This window comes from Pseudophryne corroboree, chromosome 5, assembly GCF_028390025.1.
Source record: "Pseudophryne corroboree isolate aPseCor3 chromosome 5, aPseCor3.hap2, whole genome shotgun sequence".
NCBI lineage: Eukaryota > Metazoa > Chordata > Amphibia > Anura > Myobatrachidae > Pseudophryne > Pseudophryne corroboree.
Window position 1 is genome coordinate 582,473,964 of NC_086448.1, and position 20,223 is coordinate 582,494,186.

The window sequence follows — 20,223 nt, forward strand, 5'->3', positions numbered from 1 at the left end:
TGTTGATCAAGGCATCTGGTCTCTAGGTCGACCACACTTAGGTCGACAGTCATTAGGTCAATCACTATTGGTCGACATGCATTAAGTCGACAGGGTTTCTAGGTCGACATGGTAACTATGTCGAAGTGTACTAGGTTGACATAACAAAAGTTCGATATGAGTTTTTAACATAATTTTTTCATTTTTTGAACTTTTTCATACTTTACAATCCAAGTGGACTACAACAGGGAATGGTTACCTGTGCCGAGCACAGGGGTAGCGGAGCGAGGCACCTTGCCTGAAGCATGGTGAGCGAAGCAAGCCATGCGAGGGGACACGGTGCACTAATTGGGGTTCCCGGTCACTCTACAAAGAAAACAACACCAATTTAAAAAAAAAAAAAACACATGTCGACCTAATGCTTGTGTTGACCTATTTTGTGTGTTGACTTAGTCACTGTTGATCAATAGTGGTTGACCTAGACACTGTCGACCTAAGTGTGGTCGACCCTATGAACCACACCCATTGTTTGATTGTTGATCGACATAGAAAATACAGTCAGTTTAATTTTACCAGTTTGCCCAACAAAACCCACTCATCTGCACGCCAGCAAAGAAGTACAAAATATCCTTTCATTGTAACTCTTTATTTACATTTTAGACTAATGAAGCCTGCAAAGATTTTACGGATCTGTGCAGTGCTTCAGTTTTCCCTCGTTTTTGAACATCTATTTGCTGTCAGTTTTGCACTCAAACATTAAAACTGATGACATTTATAGCTGCAAAAACCAACTGACATCAGCATCAAGTTTCAGCTAAAGCTGAAATCCAAAGTATGATAAATAGTTGTTTTTTTAACAGCATCATGGCAGCGATCATGGATGGTTTCCACTGGTTTTGGATTAGAACTAAGGTGGTCATTCCGAGTTGATCGCAGCCAGCAACTTTTAGCTGCTGCTGAGATCAATAGTTCATGCCTATGGGGGAGTGTATTTTAGCTTAGCAGGGCTGCGATCGCTTGTGCAGTCCTGCTAAGCTAAAATTTTTTCAAGCAGAAGTAGACCAGCCCTGGACATACTTACCCTGTGCGATGTATCCAGCTATGATGGGCCTGGCTTTGACGTCACTCCTCCGCCCTCCGTTGTCCTGGACACGCCTGCGTTTTACTCACCACTCCCCGAAAATGGTCTCCAACGGTCCAGATCCGCCCTGCCATGCCTCCTTCCTGTCAATGTTCTTAGCGGTCGCCTCTGCAACCACTGCCGTCGGTAGCCGCGACGTAACCTGGCGACCTCTGTCGCTGGGCAACGACGCGCACGTGCACAGCGGCTGCCGCGCATGCGCATTCCGCACCCATTCGCACCGCAGCGAAAAACCGCTGCGTGCGAACGGGTCGGAATGACCCCCTAAATTCATCATTTAGTGAATTATCCTTCAGCTGAAGTGTCAGTATATTGCTAGGATTTCATATCTGTAGGCAGAAGGAAGATTGGAAAAGAGTACTCAAAGTGAAATTGATCTTTCCTATTAGTCTCAGTTGTCCTCTTTTCTGCCCACCAGTCCATATCAACTTTAAGGACATTGCTAATGTCTCCTAAGTACACCACAAGGGTGTCAGGAAAATTGGCAATAAATTCACTGCATTTCACAAGTACATCACCATTATATAGGGGAGGAACATATTCCACCATTATTAATATTGTGGATGAGTTTAAAATAGTTATACATTCACACTATATTGATGCACACTTTATCTAAAATAAGAGATGCTTACAAAACAACACAGAGACACCCCTAGTCCTTGAGGTATTGGTGGTATAGGTGGCCCAACATGCTCAAGGTTTCTCAAGTACAAAAAGTTTTCCACCTTACCGATCTGTCTTCATCAACCGATTGTTTTTAACCATCCTGGAGACGTAGAAGCATAGAATTTGATGGCAGATAAGAACCACTTGGCCCATCTAGTCTGTCCTTTTTTTTTTATCCTTTAGGTAACATTAACCCTATTTGATCCTTATTACTTTGTAAGTACTGTACATTCATATGCCTATCCTAAGCATATTTAAATTGCTCTACTGTCTTAGCCCTGGACGGTAGACTATTCTATCTATCCACCATACTTTCTGTGACGTAATTTTTGCTTCAATCTCCTCTAAATCTACTTACCTCAAGTTTCAGCCCATGTTCTTGAGTTCTAATACTTCTCTTATCCTGTACCTTGTTAAAACCCTTGGTATATTTGAAAGTTTCTATGCTCCAAACTATACATGTAAAGATCTTTTACTCTTTCTGGGCAAGTTTGTGATGTAGGCCATGCAACATTTTAGTTTTCCTTCTTTGAAAGGTATTTAAAATATTTATATCCTTCTGGAGATACGGTCTCCCGAACTGGACACAGTATTCAAGATAAGTCCGTACCAATGACCTATGCAGTGGCATTATTATTTATTTTTTCTTGCTACTGATTACTCTCGCTATGCAACCAAGCATCTGACTTGCAAGCCTCATTGCTTTGTTGCATTGCTTCCCTGCCTTTAAGTCTCTTGAAATAGTGACTCCTAAATAACCTTTCTCCTCAGTAGTTTCCATAAATAGTACCCTTTGTACTGTGTTAAGCTTTTGGGGTTTTGAGACCCAAATGTATGATTTTGCATTTTTCTTTTTTTGCATTAAACTGTAGTTAACAAAAATTCTATATCACTCCTCGCGCTAATAGATTAATTAGAGGCAACAGGGCATGAATAACCTCAATCCATTTATTATTTTATGATATTATTTAATATCCATGAAATTAATCATAAAAAATACAAAAAAGACATCACACAAATTGACTTAATTAATATGCGCATATATAAAACCCCCACTATAAAACCTAATATATCATAATATTAATATTGAGCATAAGAGGTGGATCATATAACTATATTGCTGTACTTGACCACAGTGGATTAATCCGATGTTTGTACAAATGATATTGTCCTTAATTTATTGGATTTCTAAATAGGACAGTCCCGTTAGATGTATTTGATATCACTTGAACTAAATAACTTGTAGTATACTATAGATGCAGTATATTACCAATCGCTGAAATTGTCCGTATGCTTGCAAAGAGCAAGATTCTTTGTTTCGGGGAGATGTCTTAGATCCTGGAGGATAGAACAACCATGCTGAGCTCGGTGCACTGCACGCACCTGTTGTATATTGCAGCTCCCGTTCACTGACCACTACTCGTGGCGTCCTCCGTCTCCCGCTATCTTGGCTCCAAAAGGCAGTGCCCACACCTTGCAGGCTATGGGGAAGAGACCGTCCGGCTACTGGAGCTCAGCGCACCGCCGGCACCTGTCAGCTGAATGCGCTCCCGTCCTCAAGCCGCCGCATATAGCGTCCTCCTTTCTCCCGACTCTCAGCCTTAGAGCAACAACTGCACATCAACAGGAACCACCAGATAGTATCAACTGGTTCACAATTCGGGCACTTTCCCTGACGCGTTTCGCTTCTAATTGAAGCTTCCTCATAGAGGAAGAGGACTCTATGAGGAAGCTTCAATTAGAAGCGAAATGCGTCAGAGAAAGTGCCTGAATTGTGACCCAGTTGATACTATCTGGTGGTTCCTGTTGATGTGCAGTTGTTGCTCTAAGGCTGAGAGTCGGGAGAAAGGAGGACGCTTTATGCGGCGGCTTGAGGACGGGAGCACATTCAGCTGACAGGTGCCGGCGGTGCGCTGAGCTCCAGTAGCCGGACGGTCTCTTCCCCATAGCCTGCAAGGTGTGGGCACTGCCTTTTGGAGCCAAGATAGCGGGAGACGGAGGACGCCACGAGTAGTGGTCAGTGAACGGGAGCTGCAATATACAACAGGTGCGTGCAGTGCACCGAGCTCAGCATGGTTGTTCCATCCTCCAGGATCTAAGACATCTCCCCGAAACAAAGAATCTTGCTCTTTTCAAGCATACGGACAATTTCAGCGATTGGTAATATACTGCATCTATAATATACTACAAGTTATTTAGTTCAAGTGATATCAAATACATCTAACGGGACTGTCCTATTTAGAAATCCAATAAATTAAGGACAATATCATTTGTACAAACATCGGATTAATCCACTGTGGTCAAGTACAGCAATATAGTTATATGATCCACCTCTTATGCTCAATATTAATATTATGATTTATTAGGTTTTATAGTGGGGTTTTTATATATGCGCATATTAATTAAGTCAATTTGTGTGATGTCTTTTTTGTATTTTTTATGATTAATTTCATGGATATTAAATAATATCATAAAAGAATAAATGGATTGAAGTTATTCATGCCCTGTTGCCTCTAATTAATCTATTAGCGCGAGAAGTGATATAGAATTTTTGTTAGCTTACATCTGGTTTAAACCAGGTGGGATTGTGTTGGCTATATCCACAAGCCAATTATTCTTCGCTGCTTTGTTGATTATATTGGTTTTTTATACATTTATGTTATATTAATGGTTTGTATATATGTGAGGTGGGTGTGTATTTAGATATATGCACCTATCCACAGTTATATATACATTTGTGTATTTAGTGATTAGCGCCAGACATTACTAGTGGTGTATTAAACTGTAGTTGACACATTCTAGACCATTTCTCAAGTCTGCCTAAATCATCAGTCAATTGTTTTACCCCTCCCAGTTTGTCTACCCTGTTGTATATCTTTGTGTCATCTGCAAAAATGCATACGTTCCCTCAATACTGTTTGCAGTGCCACCAACAAAGATATTAAAGCACTGATCCAAATACAGATCCCTGGGGTACTCCACTGGTAACATTTCCTGGTTTCCGGACTATAGATCTACGCTAAAAAGGTCTACAGTCAATAGGTCTACCACTAATGGAAGACATGCATTAGGTCGACAGGGTCAAAAGGGCGACATGGTCAAAAGGTCAACATGTAAAATGTAGACAGTTCAAAAGGTCGACATGACAATGGTCTACACACATATGGTAGACACAAGGTTTTTCATTTTTGTTTTTCATTTTTTCAACTTTTTCATACTTTTCCATCCACGTGGACTACGATTGGGAATAGTAACCTGTGCCGAGCGCATCGGTAGAGGAGCGAGGCACCTTGCACGAAGCATGGCGAGCAAAGTGAGCCATGCGTGGGGATGTGGTACACTAATGGGGCTTGTTTATGGCAGTAAAGTGACAATACACCCCCAAAAAACAAAAAAATTGGTGTCTAACTTTTTTGTGTTGACCATTTACAGGTTGACCTTTTGACATTGTCAACCTTTTGGCCCTGTTGACCTTTCCTGCTGTCTACCTATTCTATGTCAACCCTTTGACTCTGTCGACCTAATGCATGTCTACCATTAGTGGTAGACCTATTGACTGTAGACCTTTTTAGTGTAGATCTAATAATCCACACCCACATTTACCTCAATAGAATGCACTCAATTTACTAGAACTGTCTGTTTCCTATCCTGCAACCATTTAACTGTTTTATAAACCCAATCCCACGCTTTTGAGTTTAGCAGTCTGCGATGTGAATTCCTTACTAAAGTCTAGATATGCGACATCTACGCTCCCCCCTACCTCTCCTTTCTGATCTATTATTTTAGTCATAAAGTCAAAATAGGCATTAAGATTTGTTTGGCATGATCTCCCACCAGTAAATCCATGTTGTTTGGGATACAAAGCTTGGGGCGATCGGGCACAGGTTACAAAGTATATTAATGTATATAAACCAAAAACGGACAATTAATTACCCTTACTAGCGGGAGCGAGAAAATATCTAGGATTTTCTCCTATGTATGCTGTCCTTGTTGGTGGTGCGCCCAGAGCCAGAGAGTGCATAGACTGAAATGGGAGAAAAAGAAGGCTCTTGTGTGGGCGCACTCTGTACAGGAAAGAGTTCCTATGAATATATCAAGAATTATTTAAAACATAACTTTTATTGATATCAATGTAAACATAATTTACCCATCTAAATGATCCATGAAAAAATAGGGAATTGGAAAAAATGTTAAAATGTGCTGGTCTCTTGTTACAAAGAGTGATTGGAAAGGTTGTAGACACGGAATTGTCATACCACCATTTCCCCTGACCAGTACAGATTTCTGTATTAATCGGACCGAGGAGTGGTCAAAGCATTGTTGTAAAAATATCCAACTATGATCACTAATATTAAGTGGATATGTTACTAATCAATGGTCACCAGACTTTAGCACCTGAATCGTTTGACAAGTGTCACAATTGTGAGTAGAAGAAACATTGAACTGCACTGGGCATTAACTGACTAAATAAAGAATTGTAGAATAGAAATAGTGGTGATACTGCTGTTGGCGTGTTCTTCTCACACAGAGAGGAAACAAATTCCTACTCTACAACACCAGGTGTTCACAGGCAGTCTCCTATCCTGGTACTGGCCTGGCCCAACGCTGTTTAGCTTCCAAGATCGGACGAGATCGGGCGATGGCAGCGTGGTATGGTAGTAGAGGATAGTATGATCAGTACGCCAATGAGAGTGCACCTATATAAGAAATGCTTAGATGGAAAATAATAGAAAGAATAAAAGAAGAAGGAAAATAAAGGGTAGCAAAATAGGTGGATCTGCTGTCCACGTTAGGCACGGTTCGACAGTACCCACATCCGTGGTTCTGTGTTCCGTGGATCGTGGATGAGAGTCCACGAGACAGGTGAAGGAGTGAGTTGATCTAGATTATTCGGGTTGTAACCCGGATTTAGGGATAATTTGAGGACATAGAGTTCCACTGTGGATGGGGCTTATCTGCAAAAATGATCACCACAATAAATAAATAAATTGTTGTGGCAACCTGCCACCAATTGCTATCACTAGGATCCTCCTTAGGAATGTCGGTTATCACAGAGTATGGTATTGGGCGGCAGTATTGTCACCACTATAAACAAATGAGTTGATTGGGCAGCCTGCCCCTAAATGCTGTCACTAGGATCTTCCTAGGGGATGCCAGTTATCACAGAGTATGGTGCTAGGCGGTATTAACAGAATAAACTAAGAAAGTGAGTGAAAAAAGCATGTATGTTACATGCACATCGGTTTTTCTAAGCAAAAAGTACAGTGATGATGCTTAATGCCAACAATTCAGTGTTAGTGCAGATCAAATATAAAAAATCAAGCACTATGACACAGATTCATATTTCTGAGTAGGAGAGAAGAACAGCTAATCTGTGATTAGGAATGAGCCTGACAGGCTATGTCTGTCAGGTACCACAAGAAAATAAATGAATAAGCATGCAAATAATAATATATGAAATAATACTGTGTTGTGCTGGCCTCTGTTGGAAACTGAAAAAATGGTCCGTATCAGAGGACAAGGCCTCACATACAGAAGAAAAAAGTCATATGCTCTAATAAGCAATTAACATACATGCACTATTAGTGTGACTGAATGTGATATTACTGTCTGTGTGTCCACAGAACAGTAGGGGCTTACGATACTCCAATCAGAGGGCAGGCAATTGGATCAGTGCATGATCAGGTGTGGAGGGCTGGTGCCATGTAGTCACCCCATATGCAGACCCCTGTGGGAAGACGCGTTTCGCACGTATAGGGCTTGTTCACTTCCGGGTTCGGGTGTGTGGGCAGGGGGACGGATTATAAAAGCAGTTCACTCACTGGGTCAGGCCAATGAACAGAGCGGATGCGGTGGGCGGCTGCGCCGCATCAGCGGCCACGCCCGCCTTCGCTCCGGAGGAGTGCACAGAGAAATTGCGCATGTCAGCTGATAGCTGATGAGGCCTACGTCGCCATGTTGGAGAAGGGATAAGGTAAAAGGGGGATGTGGGCATGTTTGATGACCTATCGCGGGGCCCAGGACGCCATTATAACTGGGGGATAAAATAGTCCCAGATAAGTAGAAGTATGGGCAGAGGAAGATACATGCAAATTAATAATTAACAAAAGTACAAACAACGAATACCTTTAATGTTGGAAAAAAGGGGATATAAGAGAATCAGGGAGGATATAGAGATGTTGATAAGTATAGGCAAAGACAGTGTTGAAGTGAGGAGACTGCGATAAATGACAGTGAAGGGAATCAATTTGGGGGGAAAAAAATCAAAGGGAAAGAAGATAGATAAAAATATAGGTCAGGCCAATGAACAGAGCAGATGCGGTGGGCGGCGGCGCCGCGTCTGCAGCTATGCCCGCCATCGCTCCGGAGGAGTGCACAGAGAAATTGCGCATGTCAGCTGATAGCTGATGAGGCCTACGTCGCCATGTTGGAGAAGGGATAAGGTAAAAGGGGGATGTGGGCGTGTTTGAGGACCTAGCGCGAGGCCCAGGACGCCATTATAACTGTGGGATAAAATAGTCCCGGAGAAGTAGAGGTATGGGCAGAGGAAGATACACGCAAATTAATGAAAAAGTACAAACAACGAATACCTTTAATGTTAGAAAAAGGGGGATATAAGAGAATCAGGGAGGATATAGAGATGTTGATAGGCATAGGCAAGGACAGTGTTGAAGTGAGGAGGCTGCGATAAATGACAGTGAAGGGAATCAATTTGGGGAAAAAACACAGGGAAAGATGATAGATAAAATATATATATATATATATATATATACATACATATATATATATATATAAGTAGATAGAAAACTTATATGAGATAGATGACAGAGAAGAGGAAACCGAGGTGGGCATATGGGATATGATAAAGGGGGGGGGGGGGAATCAGTTAAGGTGATGATATTGGGTGCAGGGGGTGAAATTATATTGCGGTGAAGATGATGGAAAAATTATGTGACCTAAGAAGAGATATGAAAATGAGTTATGTGTGCTGAATAATTAGGATTGAACGGTGAAGGTGAATGATAGGCTGTGATATGAATTGGCGGTGTGAGGGGTTGACGCAATTTAAAAGTGAGTGCCTGTTATCAGGGAAACTGGTAGGGGACATGATGTGGGTGAGTAAGGGGGGGCTAAATGGGTAACTGAAGACATGTGGGAGTATGGGGGGGGGGGTGTGGGTGTGGGTAGGTGAGATGAGTTAAGTGTTGGAAGAAGGAAAAAAGAAAAATAGAGAAAAAAGAAAAAGGAGAAAAGAAAAAAGGAAAGAGAGATGGAGGTTAGGAAGATAATTGGGATTGAATGGGTAGAACAGAGTTGAGACACTGTGAGATGCAAAGAGGCGGTAAATAAAGGAGTGAAGTGAAAGGTGAAATGCAAGTGTGGTGAGTAACAAGAAAGGAACGAATTAAAGAAAATAAGTGCACAATTGGTAGACAGCTAGGATATAAACGTGCATGGGAAAGGCAAAACTGGGTGAGGAATGATTAGATGACAGATTGGATGGAGGAAATACGGTGACTGGTTGAGATGAATGGTGTATAGTATTGCAAAAAATGACCAGTATGGGTTGGAGATGAAGAGCTGTTAATTCACAGAAAAACTGTGTAATTGATATTTTCGTTCAAACCAAAAGGCTTAAGACTGTTGAGGCGAAAGATCCACTCGCTCTCTTTTTTATATAGTTCTTTCGTGATGTCTCCTCCTCGTATGCCCAAGTGAACACGGTCCAAGCCAAAGGCCTTAAATTCTTTGATGGATCCTTTGTGGTGAAAGTGAAAATGCCTGGCAACCGAGGTAAGCTGTTTCATGCGTGCCAGATCTTTTGCAGCATTACGAATATTTCCCAAATGTTCCAGGACCCTTTCTTTTAATTTACGTGTGGTCATTCCAATATATGTAAGATTGCACCCACAAGTTATGCAGTAAATCACTGCTTGGGTATTACAGTTAAAGAAATGATGTAGTGTGACTACTTGCCCGTATCTGTCTATGACAGTTTTAGTTTGTAATATCTGTGGGCATGATTTGCATTGGCCACACGGAAAGGAGCCAGAAATGGATGGTTTTTTGGGGGTGGATGTTACAAAATGGCTGCGCACTAGCTGGTCTTTTATATTCTTAGATCGGCGCCAACTCATCTGTAATGGAGAGTCCAGGAGCGGGGATAAGTCTGGATCCAACTGTAAAATAGGAAGGTGTTTGGTTATGACATTCTTCAACATTCTCCATTCAGGGCAGAAAGTCCCTATGAATCTTAAGGTATCATCTGGTTTGTTGTCCTCTTTCTTCTTCCCAAAAATTAAGCTCTCCCTCTTGGCTGCTGTGGTGGCCGAGTAAGCTCGTTTGAGTGAGCGTTTACTGTAACCTCTGGCAAGGAGGCGTTGGGTAAGTTCTCTGCTCTTTATTTTAAAGACTTGATCCTCCGAGCAGTTGCGTCTCAGCCTAAGGTACTCCCCTTTGGGGATATTTTCAATGGTTGGAGGAAAATGTGAACTGGTTTGAAAGAGGAGACTATTGGTTGCAGTCTCCTTGCGATATAATTCTGTTTCTAGGAAGCCTGTATCAGATTTGTAAATATTGAGATCAAGAAAGGGGACCGTCTCTGGGCTAATGGTATGAGTCAATGTAATATTGAGATCATTGGTGTTAAGGAGTTGGATAAAGTCCATAAGGAGACCTCTTTCTCCGTTCCAAATAATGAATATATCATCAATATATCTTAGCCACAGAGTCACATGCGTGGTATATTTTTCATTGATGGTGTTGAAAACATAAAGGTGCTCCCACCACCCCAAAAAGAGATTCACATAGGTGGGTGCACAAGCAGCACCCATTGCGGTTCCTCTTACTTGCAGAAAGAATTGATCTTGAAACACAAAATAATTTCGGGAGAGAACAAAATGAAGTAATTTTAGAAGAAAATCCAAAAAATCCTTTTCTCCTCCTTGGTCCAGATAGTATTTGACTGCAGTAAGGCCATGATGGTGATTGATACTTGTGTACAGTGCCTCCACATCTAGAGTCACTAAGAGAAAGTCATTCTCAAAGTGTACATCATGGATTTTGCGTAATAAATCCGATGTGTCCTACAGGTAGGAGGGTAAATCAAGGACAAATTCGCGTAAGTGTAAGTCCAGAAATCGGCTGGGTTGCTCCAGGAGCCCACCATTACCTGACATTATTGGTCTGCCAGGTGGCTGATGGGCATTTTTATGGATCTTAGGCAAAAGGTAAAAAGTGGGTGTTTTTGGATTCTGGACAGTAAGATATTGTAATTCCTGTTTGGTGATGGTGCCTTGGGTAACAGCCTCGTGTACTAAGATATTGTAAGCATTCAAAAATCTGGGGGTAGGATCGCTGAGAAGTTTCTTATAACATGAGAGATTATGTAGTTGTCGATGTGCTTCGGTAATGTACATTTCGCGAGGCCAAAGTACAATATTACCACCTTTGTCGGATGGTTTTATAATTATGTCATGCCAAGATCCCATTTCTTGCAGGGCTTTTCTTTCTTTGATTTGGAGATTATGAGAAGAGTGGTGAAGACCATTTCTAGTTTGAAGATAGAGATCGTCAAATTCTCTGGACACCCGGTTCAAAAAGACTCTGACCTCTGGGCTGGTATTGTCAGGAGGAAAAAAGGAGGATTTGGGTTTGCATTTCGGTCTGTGGGTGATTGTTCCATCCATGTTGGATTCCATTTGAAGTTCTTCTAATTCCTGAATGGCGTGGAGATCATCTGTGGTCAGTTCTGAGCTGTACGGATTCTCCACCTGTCTGTGTTGTTGCCTGGCAAATAATTTTTTGAGAAGAAGCTTCCTTCCAAAGATCCTCAGATCCTTTTCCCAGGTGAATCTGTTAAAAGGTCTGGATGGTGAAAAGGAAAGTCCCTTTGCAAGTACTTCCATATGGTCGTTGGAGAGAGGCCTATCAGATAAATTGATAACCTGTAGTTTGGAAGTATTGTTATGGTCTACCGCACCGTCTTCCTCTGCCGAGCTGGATATATCGGGCGGTCCTTTGTGTGTCCCAATCTGGATTGCGTCTGTCGCTTCTTCTTTCCACCTCTCCTGGTTTTCCTTGATTTCTGATACGGCCTCTTGGCCTCGAACCTTGGCCTAAAAAACGTGGGGAAAAGTCTTCAACTTCTGACTGGTTGTATGGGGTATTTTCAAATGTCTCACTGGCCGAATCTCTACTGTTGGAGGACTCAAATTCCGAGAGGGTTGGGTCTTCCCTCTGTTTTCTAATCCTTTTGAGGGTGTGGGATTCCACCTGAAGTTTGGTCCGGCCCACCAGCTTGTGTCAGTGAGACACGCTGCCGCTCAGTCCGGCGGCAGCGTGTCTCAGCTGTCAGAACAGGGAGACAGGGAGGAGAGCGCGGCTGTCGAGTGGGAGCGGCGGCGTGTAGTACTGCAAACCAGCCGCCGGTCCGTGAGCCAATCAGAGCTCGCGGACCGGCAGCCAATCAGGAGCCGCGGCTGCCGGTCCGCGAGCTCTGATTGGCTCTCGAACCGGCGGCTGGTTTGAAGTACTACACACCGCCGCTCCCACCCGACAGCCGCGCTCTCCTCCGTGTCCCACGGTAAGCAGCACGGAGGGGAGAGGGGAGGGGGGAGGGCATCTGTATACCTGGCACTGTGGGGGCATCTGTATACCTGGCACTGTGGGGGCATCTGTATACCTGGCACTGTGGGGGGCATTTGTATACCTGGCACTGTGGGGGCATCTGTATACCTGGCACTGTGGGGGCATCTGTATAACTGGCATTGTGAGGGGCATTTGTATACCTGGCACTGTGAGGGGCATTTGTATACCTGGCACTGTGAGGGGCATTTGTATACCTGGCACTGTGGGGGCTTTTGTATACCTGGCACTGTGGGGGCAATTGTGGATCTGGCACCGCACTATTGGGGGCATATGTGTATCACGTCCCATTTTAACTGGCCACACCCATTTTTTGGCACGTGTGCGCCTCCGGCGCGCACACACAGTACCTCTAAGGGGCAGACCTACTGGGGGGCAGGGTAATTTTTTAAGTTGAGCATTTTTGTATGGCCCCCGAAGGATTTTATAAATATCCAAATGGCCCTCGGTAGAAAAAAGGTTCCCCACCCCTGTAGTAGAGGATAGTATGATCAGTACGCCAATGAGAGTGCACCTATATAAGAAATGCTTGGGCCCCGCGATAGGTCATCAAACATGCCCACATCCCCCTTTAACCTTATCCCTTCTCCAACATGGCGACGTAGGCCTCATCAGCTATAAGCTGACATGCGCAATTTCTCTGTGCACTCCTCCGGAGCGATGGCGGGCGTGGCCGCTGACGCGGCGTCGCCGCCCACCACATCCGCTCTGTTCATTAACCTGACCCAGTGAGTGAACTGCTTTTATAATCCATCCCCCTGCCCACACACCCGAACCTGGAAGTGAACAAGCCCTATACGTGCGAAACGCGTCTTCCCACGGGGGGTCCGCATATGGGGTGACTACATGGCACCAGCCCTCCACACCTGATCATGCGCTGATCCAATTGCCTGCCCTCTGATTGGAGTATCGTAAGCCCCTACTGTTCTGTGGACACACAGACATTAATATCACATTCAGTCACACTAGTAGTGCATGTATGTTAATTGCTTATTAGAGCATATGACTTTTTTCTTCTGTATGTGAGGCCTTGTCCTCTGATACGGGCCATTTTTTCAGTTTCCAACAGAGGCCAGCACAACACAGTATTATTTCATATCTTATTATTTGCATGCTTATTCATTTATTTTCTTGTGGTACCCGACAGACATAGCCTGTCAGGCTCATTCCTAATCACAGATTAGCTGTTCTTCTCTCCTACTCAGAAATATGAATCTGTGTCATAGTGCTTGATTTTTTATATTTGATCTGCACTAACACTGAATTGTTGGCATTAAACATCATCACTGTACTTTTTGCTTAGAAAAACCGATGTGCATGTAACATACATGCTTTTTTCACTCACTTTCTTAGTTTATTCTGTTAATATCGCCTAGCACCATACTCTGTGATAACTGGCATCCCCTAGGAAGATCCTAGTGACAGCATTTAGGGGCAGGCTGCCCAATCAACCCATTTGTTTATAGTGGTGATAATACTGCCGCCCAATACCATACTCTGTGATAACCGACATTCCTAAGGAGGATCCTAGTGATAGCAATTGGTGGCAGGTTGCCACAACAATTTATTTATTTATTGTGGTGATCATTTTTGCAGATAAACCCCATTCACAGTGGAACTCTGTGTCCTCAAATTATCCCTAAGTCCGGGTTACAACCCGAATAATCTAGATCAACTCACTCTTTCACCTGTCTCGTGGACTCTCATCCACGATCCACGGAACACAGAACCACGGATGTGGGTACTGTCGAACCATGCCTAACGTGGACAGCAGATCCACCTATTTTGCTACCCTTTATTTTCCTTCTTCTTTTATTCTTTCTATTATTTTCCATCTAAGCATTTCTTATATAGGTGCACTCTCATTGGCGTACTGATCATACTATCCTCTACTACCATACCACGCTGCCATCGCCCGATCTCGTCCGATCTTGGAAGCTAAACAGCGTTGGGCCAGGTCAGTACCAGGATAGGAGACTGCCTGTGAACACCTGGTGTTGTAGAGTAGGAATTTGTTTCCTCTCTGTGTGAGAAGAACACGCCAACAGCAGTATCACCACTATTTCTATTCTACAATTCTTTATTTAGTCAGTTAATGCCCAGTGCAGTTCAATGTTTCTTCTACTCACAATTGTGACACTTGTCAAACGATTCAGGTGCTAAAGTCTGGTGACCATTGATTAGTAACATATCCACTTAATATTAGTGATCATAGTTGGATATTTTTACAACAATGCTTTGACCACTCCTCGGTCCGATTAATACAGAAATCTGTACTGGTCAGGGGAAATGGTGGTATGACAATTCCGTGTCTACAACCTTTCCAATCACTCTTTGTAACAAGAGACCAGCACATTTTAATATTTTTTCCAATTCCCTATTTTTTCATGGATCATTTAGATGGGTAAATTATGTTTACATTGATATCAATAAAAGTTATGTTTTAAATAATTCTTGATATATTCATAGGAACTCTTTCCTGTACAGAGTGCGCCCACACAAGAGCCTTCTTTCTCTCCCATTTCAGTCTTGTTTGGGATACAGTAAGTTGTTTGATTTAAGATATTCCACAACCCTTTATTTTAATAATGTTTCCATTACTTTCTCTTCTACTGATGAAAGGCTTACTTGGCTCTATCTATAGAAGTATCAACAGTACAGTATATCAAAAATGTATCCCAAAAATGTATGGAAATAATGTGTTTCTCGGGTTTAAATCTTAAAGTTATTACGTTATTAATGAGTTGGATGTAACTGTCAAAATTTTAAATAAAAATAATTAGCAGCTTAGAAGTTCTTCCATTACACCTATGAGGTGGCTGCCTAGTTTTCTTTGGTTTTTGTGGTGTCGTCAGTAGCCCTAATCCCCAGCTTTCCTTTCTGTTTAGTTTTATAATCACTTTTACATTGCGAGATGGGTTTAAAGTTTTTCTTTCTGTTATCAATATAGCTATTCCAATGCTTTTGGGTCCACATTTTTTTTTTGTCTTCCCACCTCCATTTTGTCAGTTATTTTAGTTCATTGAGCTATAGTTATTTCAGGTCATTGAATTATGGTTATTTCTGTCAGTTATTGTAGTTTATTAAAGTTCTTATCCAAATCCATCCAGTGAAAAACCCAGAATAGGCTTCCTGTGTCAAAGTTCTGTCTGAAGTACACCAACGGTAGGTCTAACCAGGACCTCAACCCTTTAGTATGTCTTCTTGGACCCAATGTTATCACTCTGTTAAGTTTTCATCTATATCCATCCAGTGAAAGGCTCAGAACAGGCTAACCGGGTCAAAGTTCTGCCCAGCATACACTAACAGGATGTCCGACCAGGACCCCAACACCCTAGTATGTCTTCTGGGATCCAGTGTTACCACTCTTTGAAGATTTCATCAAATCCATCCAGTGGAAGGCCCAGAATAGGCACCCTGGGTCAAAGTGCTGCCCAGTATACAACAACGGGAGGTCAGACTAGGACCTCACCTCCCTAGTATGTCTTCTAGGATTCAATAATACCACTCTGTGAAGTTTTCATCTAAATCCATCCAGTGAAAAGTTCAGAACAGACTCTCTGGGTCAAAGTTGTTCCCAGTGTACAACAACGGGAGGTCCAACTGGGATCTTAATCCCCCTAAATCCTGGCCAGGATCCAACTAGACCTCCAATTGGTGCAGGGGTGACCAAATGCAAAACCGGATAGACAAACAAACAAACAAACAAACAAACAAACCAACAGACCAATTAATTTTATATATACAGTAAGGGGGACTAACCAAACTTAGAGTCTCTGAATTACCAGTTATACTGGTAGGAAGTATGCTACTCTGATAATAAAAAATTTTTTGCAGCAGTTTGCACAAGTCAGCGATATTGAGCCTGAATCATACTTGCACGTGAATTTATTCACAGCTGCCATCCCACATGCAGATACTGTGCAAAATCAGGCAAATGTCTCAGCCAGCAGGATTTGTACTGAGACGCCCACTGGCGGCTGTGCTAATCTCAGCAACTGCATACAAAGACGCAGCTCAATTGCAGATCCTTTAATCGCCCTCTTGAGTAACCCCTGTGCTCATGCAGAATGCCTGCGTGTACTGAGACATCGGAGACATCTTTAATGCATACGATTAAGTGTCTGAGTCTGCAACCATTTATGCGATATGCACGTGAGATTCCAATAACATGTCCATAAGAAAGTGTATCTCCATGTGTCCAAATAAACCAAGTCCTATTCACTGCCCAGGAATGCCCAATACATCTGCAATGCATTTCTAAATCCGTGCGTTTCGATCACTACTACTTCTCTGTGTGTATAATACAAATCAGTGGAACCATGCGCAGTGTGACTTTTTAGCAATTTAGACAAATGCGTAGTTGAAAAACATTGATCATTTGCACGTATAACGGCATTGCATGCGACTGAGCATTAGGTCCATAGTGTGGTCTCATTGCAAATCACTAAAAAATCTGTGTTCTAAAAATGTCAAGTAGGAGTGAAAACTTAAATCTAGCTGCTACATAACGTTTATTTGCATTTATTTAAATACACTTGTTATTGTAAATGCCTACTTAAGGGATCTAGACAATGTATACTTTGTGATTTAACCCACACTGCTCTATCTGGTACTAAAAATAAATAAAAAGTTAAATGTTTGTTACTATAGTTGAACCAATGTAATAGTCCGGTTGAATTCATCAGTAGCTGTGCCAAAGTTCTAGTATTATTGGCTAATGCAATAATGACTACATAGTTTTTCTTGTGAAATTCCTACAGTTAAAATATATCACCTAATTTCTCATTTCTTCATCCACGCCCCATGTTCAGATTTCTCCAATGTTTTGTTGGCTAAAGTGACATGTTTGCATTTAGAAACTTAAGATTTATCCTGAAAGTATGTGCTCATTTTTATTCCGATGTCACGTAGAGAGTGGGTAGGAGGATCACCAGTGACTTCTAGCAAAAGTCTAAATTTTGTCAAGATGTGAAAGTTTATTTTGTTTATTATACATCTTGACTTCATCTGTTTTTTTCAGTTTAATATCTTATTGAAGCAACAATGTTTAGTCATTGTAGCCGAGTGTTACATACCCACAGTGCCGTAACTAGGCATTTTAGTACTGCGTGCAAGAAATGGCATTGGCGCCCCCCCCATGCAAGATAGGGGCAGTGCGTGCAAAAAATATATAGGGGTGTGGCTTCATGGGGAAGGGGCATGGCCACAAAATAATACCAATTCATACCACGATGCACAGTAGTCTCCATTATTCAAATTACGCTGCACAGTAGCGCCACTACACCAGGTAGAGCCCTTTTTACACATTACGGCAGACAGCGTCCCCCTTTTTACACATTACGGAAGACAGCGTCCCCCTTTTTACACATTACGGAAGACAGCATCCCCCTTTTTACACATTACGGCAGACAGCGTCCTCTTATTGCACATTACGACAGACAGCGTCCACCTTTTTACACATTACAGTAGACAGCGTCCCCCTTTTTACACATTACGGCAGGCAGCATCCTCTTATTACACATTACGGCAAACAGTCGCCCTTTTTACACATTACGGCAGACAGCGTCCCCTTTTTTACACATTACGGCAGCCAGCGTCCCCCTTTTTACACATTACGGCAGCCAGTCCCCCTTTTTACACATTGTGGCAGAAGAGAGAGAGAAAGAGAGAGAGAGAGAGAGAGAGAGAGAGAGAAAACATGAGAGAGAAAGAAAGAAAGAAAGAGAGAAAGAAAGAAAGAGAGATAGAGAGATATATACTTACCATCTCTCCCCGCTGGCTGTCAGGTTCCTCGTGCTGGCAGAGATCCCGGGCAGCCGCAGGGGAGAAGGAGGAAGAGGGAGGGGGACTGGAGCCGCAGCAGCGCTATGTCATTGGTAGTAGCGCCGCTGCAGCAGCCCCCTCTCCTTCCGCATTGGCTGAACACTGCTGTGAATGCTGGGATGAGGGAACCGCATCCCATCATTCACAGCAGCGCCGAGGAGCCAATACGGAAGGAGAGGGGAGTGCTGCAGCTGCGCTACTACCAATGACATAGCGCTGCTGTGGCTCCAGTCCCCCTCCCTCCTCCTCCTTCCCTGCCTCCGGCGCTGCTGCTGCTCCTCCAGCACGGCGCACGGCAAAAAAACGGCGGCTTGTAATGAGTCAATTTGACTCATTACAAGCCGCTGGCCATGTGCCCTCAGGGTAACTGCGCTGTGTGCCAGGCACACCTTGGCACACAGGTAGTTACGGCGCTGCAGTGCATACCCAATAACATAAAATAATTTGACTAATCCTTTCATCGCTCTCTTTATGCCATATTATGTGGGGTATCTCAGACTTTACTATTACCTACCAAAGCTTTACATATCAGACATGTTGCAACATTAATACTGTAGATTGTAATTATTTGTAGACTAAGGGGTCTATTTACTAAGCCCTGGAGAGAGATAAAGTGGACGGAGATAAAGTACGAGCCAATCAACTCCTAACTGCCATGTTACAGGCTGTGCTTGAAAAATAACAGTTAGGAGTCGGTTGGTTATTTATCTCCGTCCACTTTATCTCTCTCGAAAGCTTAGTAAATAGACCTCAAAGATGCAGTTGGCCTGTGGTTTCAATTATTGTGTTTACTGTTATTGGCGTTTCTTCTTTTATTGGGATGTAATGGATATAATTTTATTTCTGACTAATACAAATAATTTGTTACATGCCATTAATTGCTTTTTGGGTCAACCAGATTGCAATTGGAAAAGCTCTTAATGCACCTGAATGATCCAGTTACACAGCAGTATAAGTTTATAGGTCAGTAGGCTGAGTGTAAATATTGCATGAACAATATGGAGCGGTTGTATTGGGGTAGTATATTGTAGGGGAGGTAAGAAGGCTGTCCTGGAGTTTGCTTGCATTAAATGGTGTGTGTTCAGGGAACAGGTGAAAGTTTGAAGGCTATTGGAAAGTATTCTACAAAGGAGCAGTGCAGAAGCAGGACCCGCCATCACTCAGCCTGAAGCCTGAATACTGGGGCAGACTTAGGGGTCAGGCCCCTAGGCACATTACTGCTTCCCTCCCCCTTCTCCAATCACGTCATTGCCCCCTTAATTTCGGGTGACCGTCTGGATGCCTCGAGAACACCAAAACAGCCCCAGCCTCACCTTCCTACTGACTACTGGACCACAATTTGCTGCCCATTGTCCCACCTCCATCATTTGCTAAATTAAATATATAAAAAAAAGTCATAATGATGAAAAAAAAAGACTCACCTGGACCTAATCATGCAAGGAGACAGGCCACTAGTAGGAAAAAGTAGCTGAAGGGTGCCTTTCTACCGCTCCCTATGGCCCTGCAAGGGAGGAGATGTCAGAGTCGGTGCATAAAAGGTCCAGTAACTTGAAAAGAAGCTTATAATATTTAAGGATTAGATGCACAGATCTTGACTTTAAATGATAGTAGAAGTATTTTATACTGGAGTCTGTAATGAACAGTCAGCTAGTACAGAAGTGTGGCTCACCAGAAGAAGAAGGTTTGGAGAAGAAAAATAATCTGCAGTAACTGCTACAGTTACATACAAGGAGGGCTGAGTGAGTTACCTGGGTTTTAAATATACTAGGTGAACTTAGGTAGTCTAGAGATGTGCGGCGGGCACTTTTCGTGTTTTGTGTTTTGGTTTTGGTTCTGGTTCCATGTTCGTGTTTTGGATCTGGATTGGTTTTGCCAAAACTACCCTTTCGTGTTTTGGTTTTGGATCTGGGTGATTTTTTGAACACCCCCCCCCCCATAAAAACAGCTAAAATCACAGATTTTTC

General features: G+C 42.8%; 1 protein-coding gene and 2 pseudogenes across 1 annotated transcript in view; 2 read left to right on the top strand and 1 right to left on the bottom strand.

The window, feature by feature from the left end:
• DIPK1C (divergent protein kinase domain 1C) overlaps positions 1-20,223 on the top strand; it is a 180,317-nt gene that overhangs the window by 75,670 nt on the left and 84,424 nt on the right. The window lies entirely within an intron of this gene.
• Positions 6,332-6,450, bottom strand: LOC134930248 (5S ribosomal RNA; annotated as a pseudogene).
• Positions 14,321-14,439, top strand: LOC134930176 (5S ribosomal RNA; annotated as a pseudogene).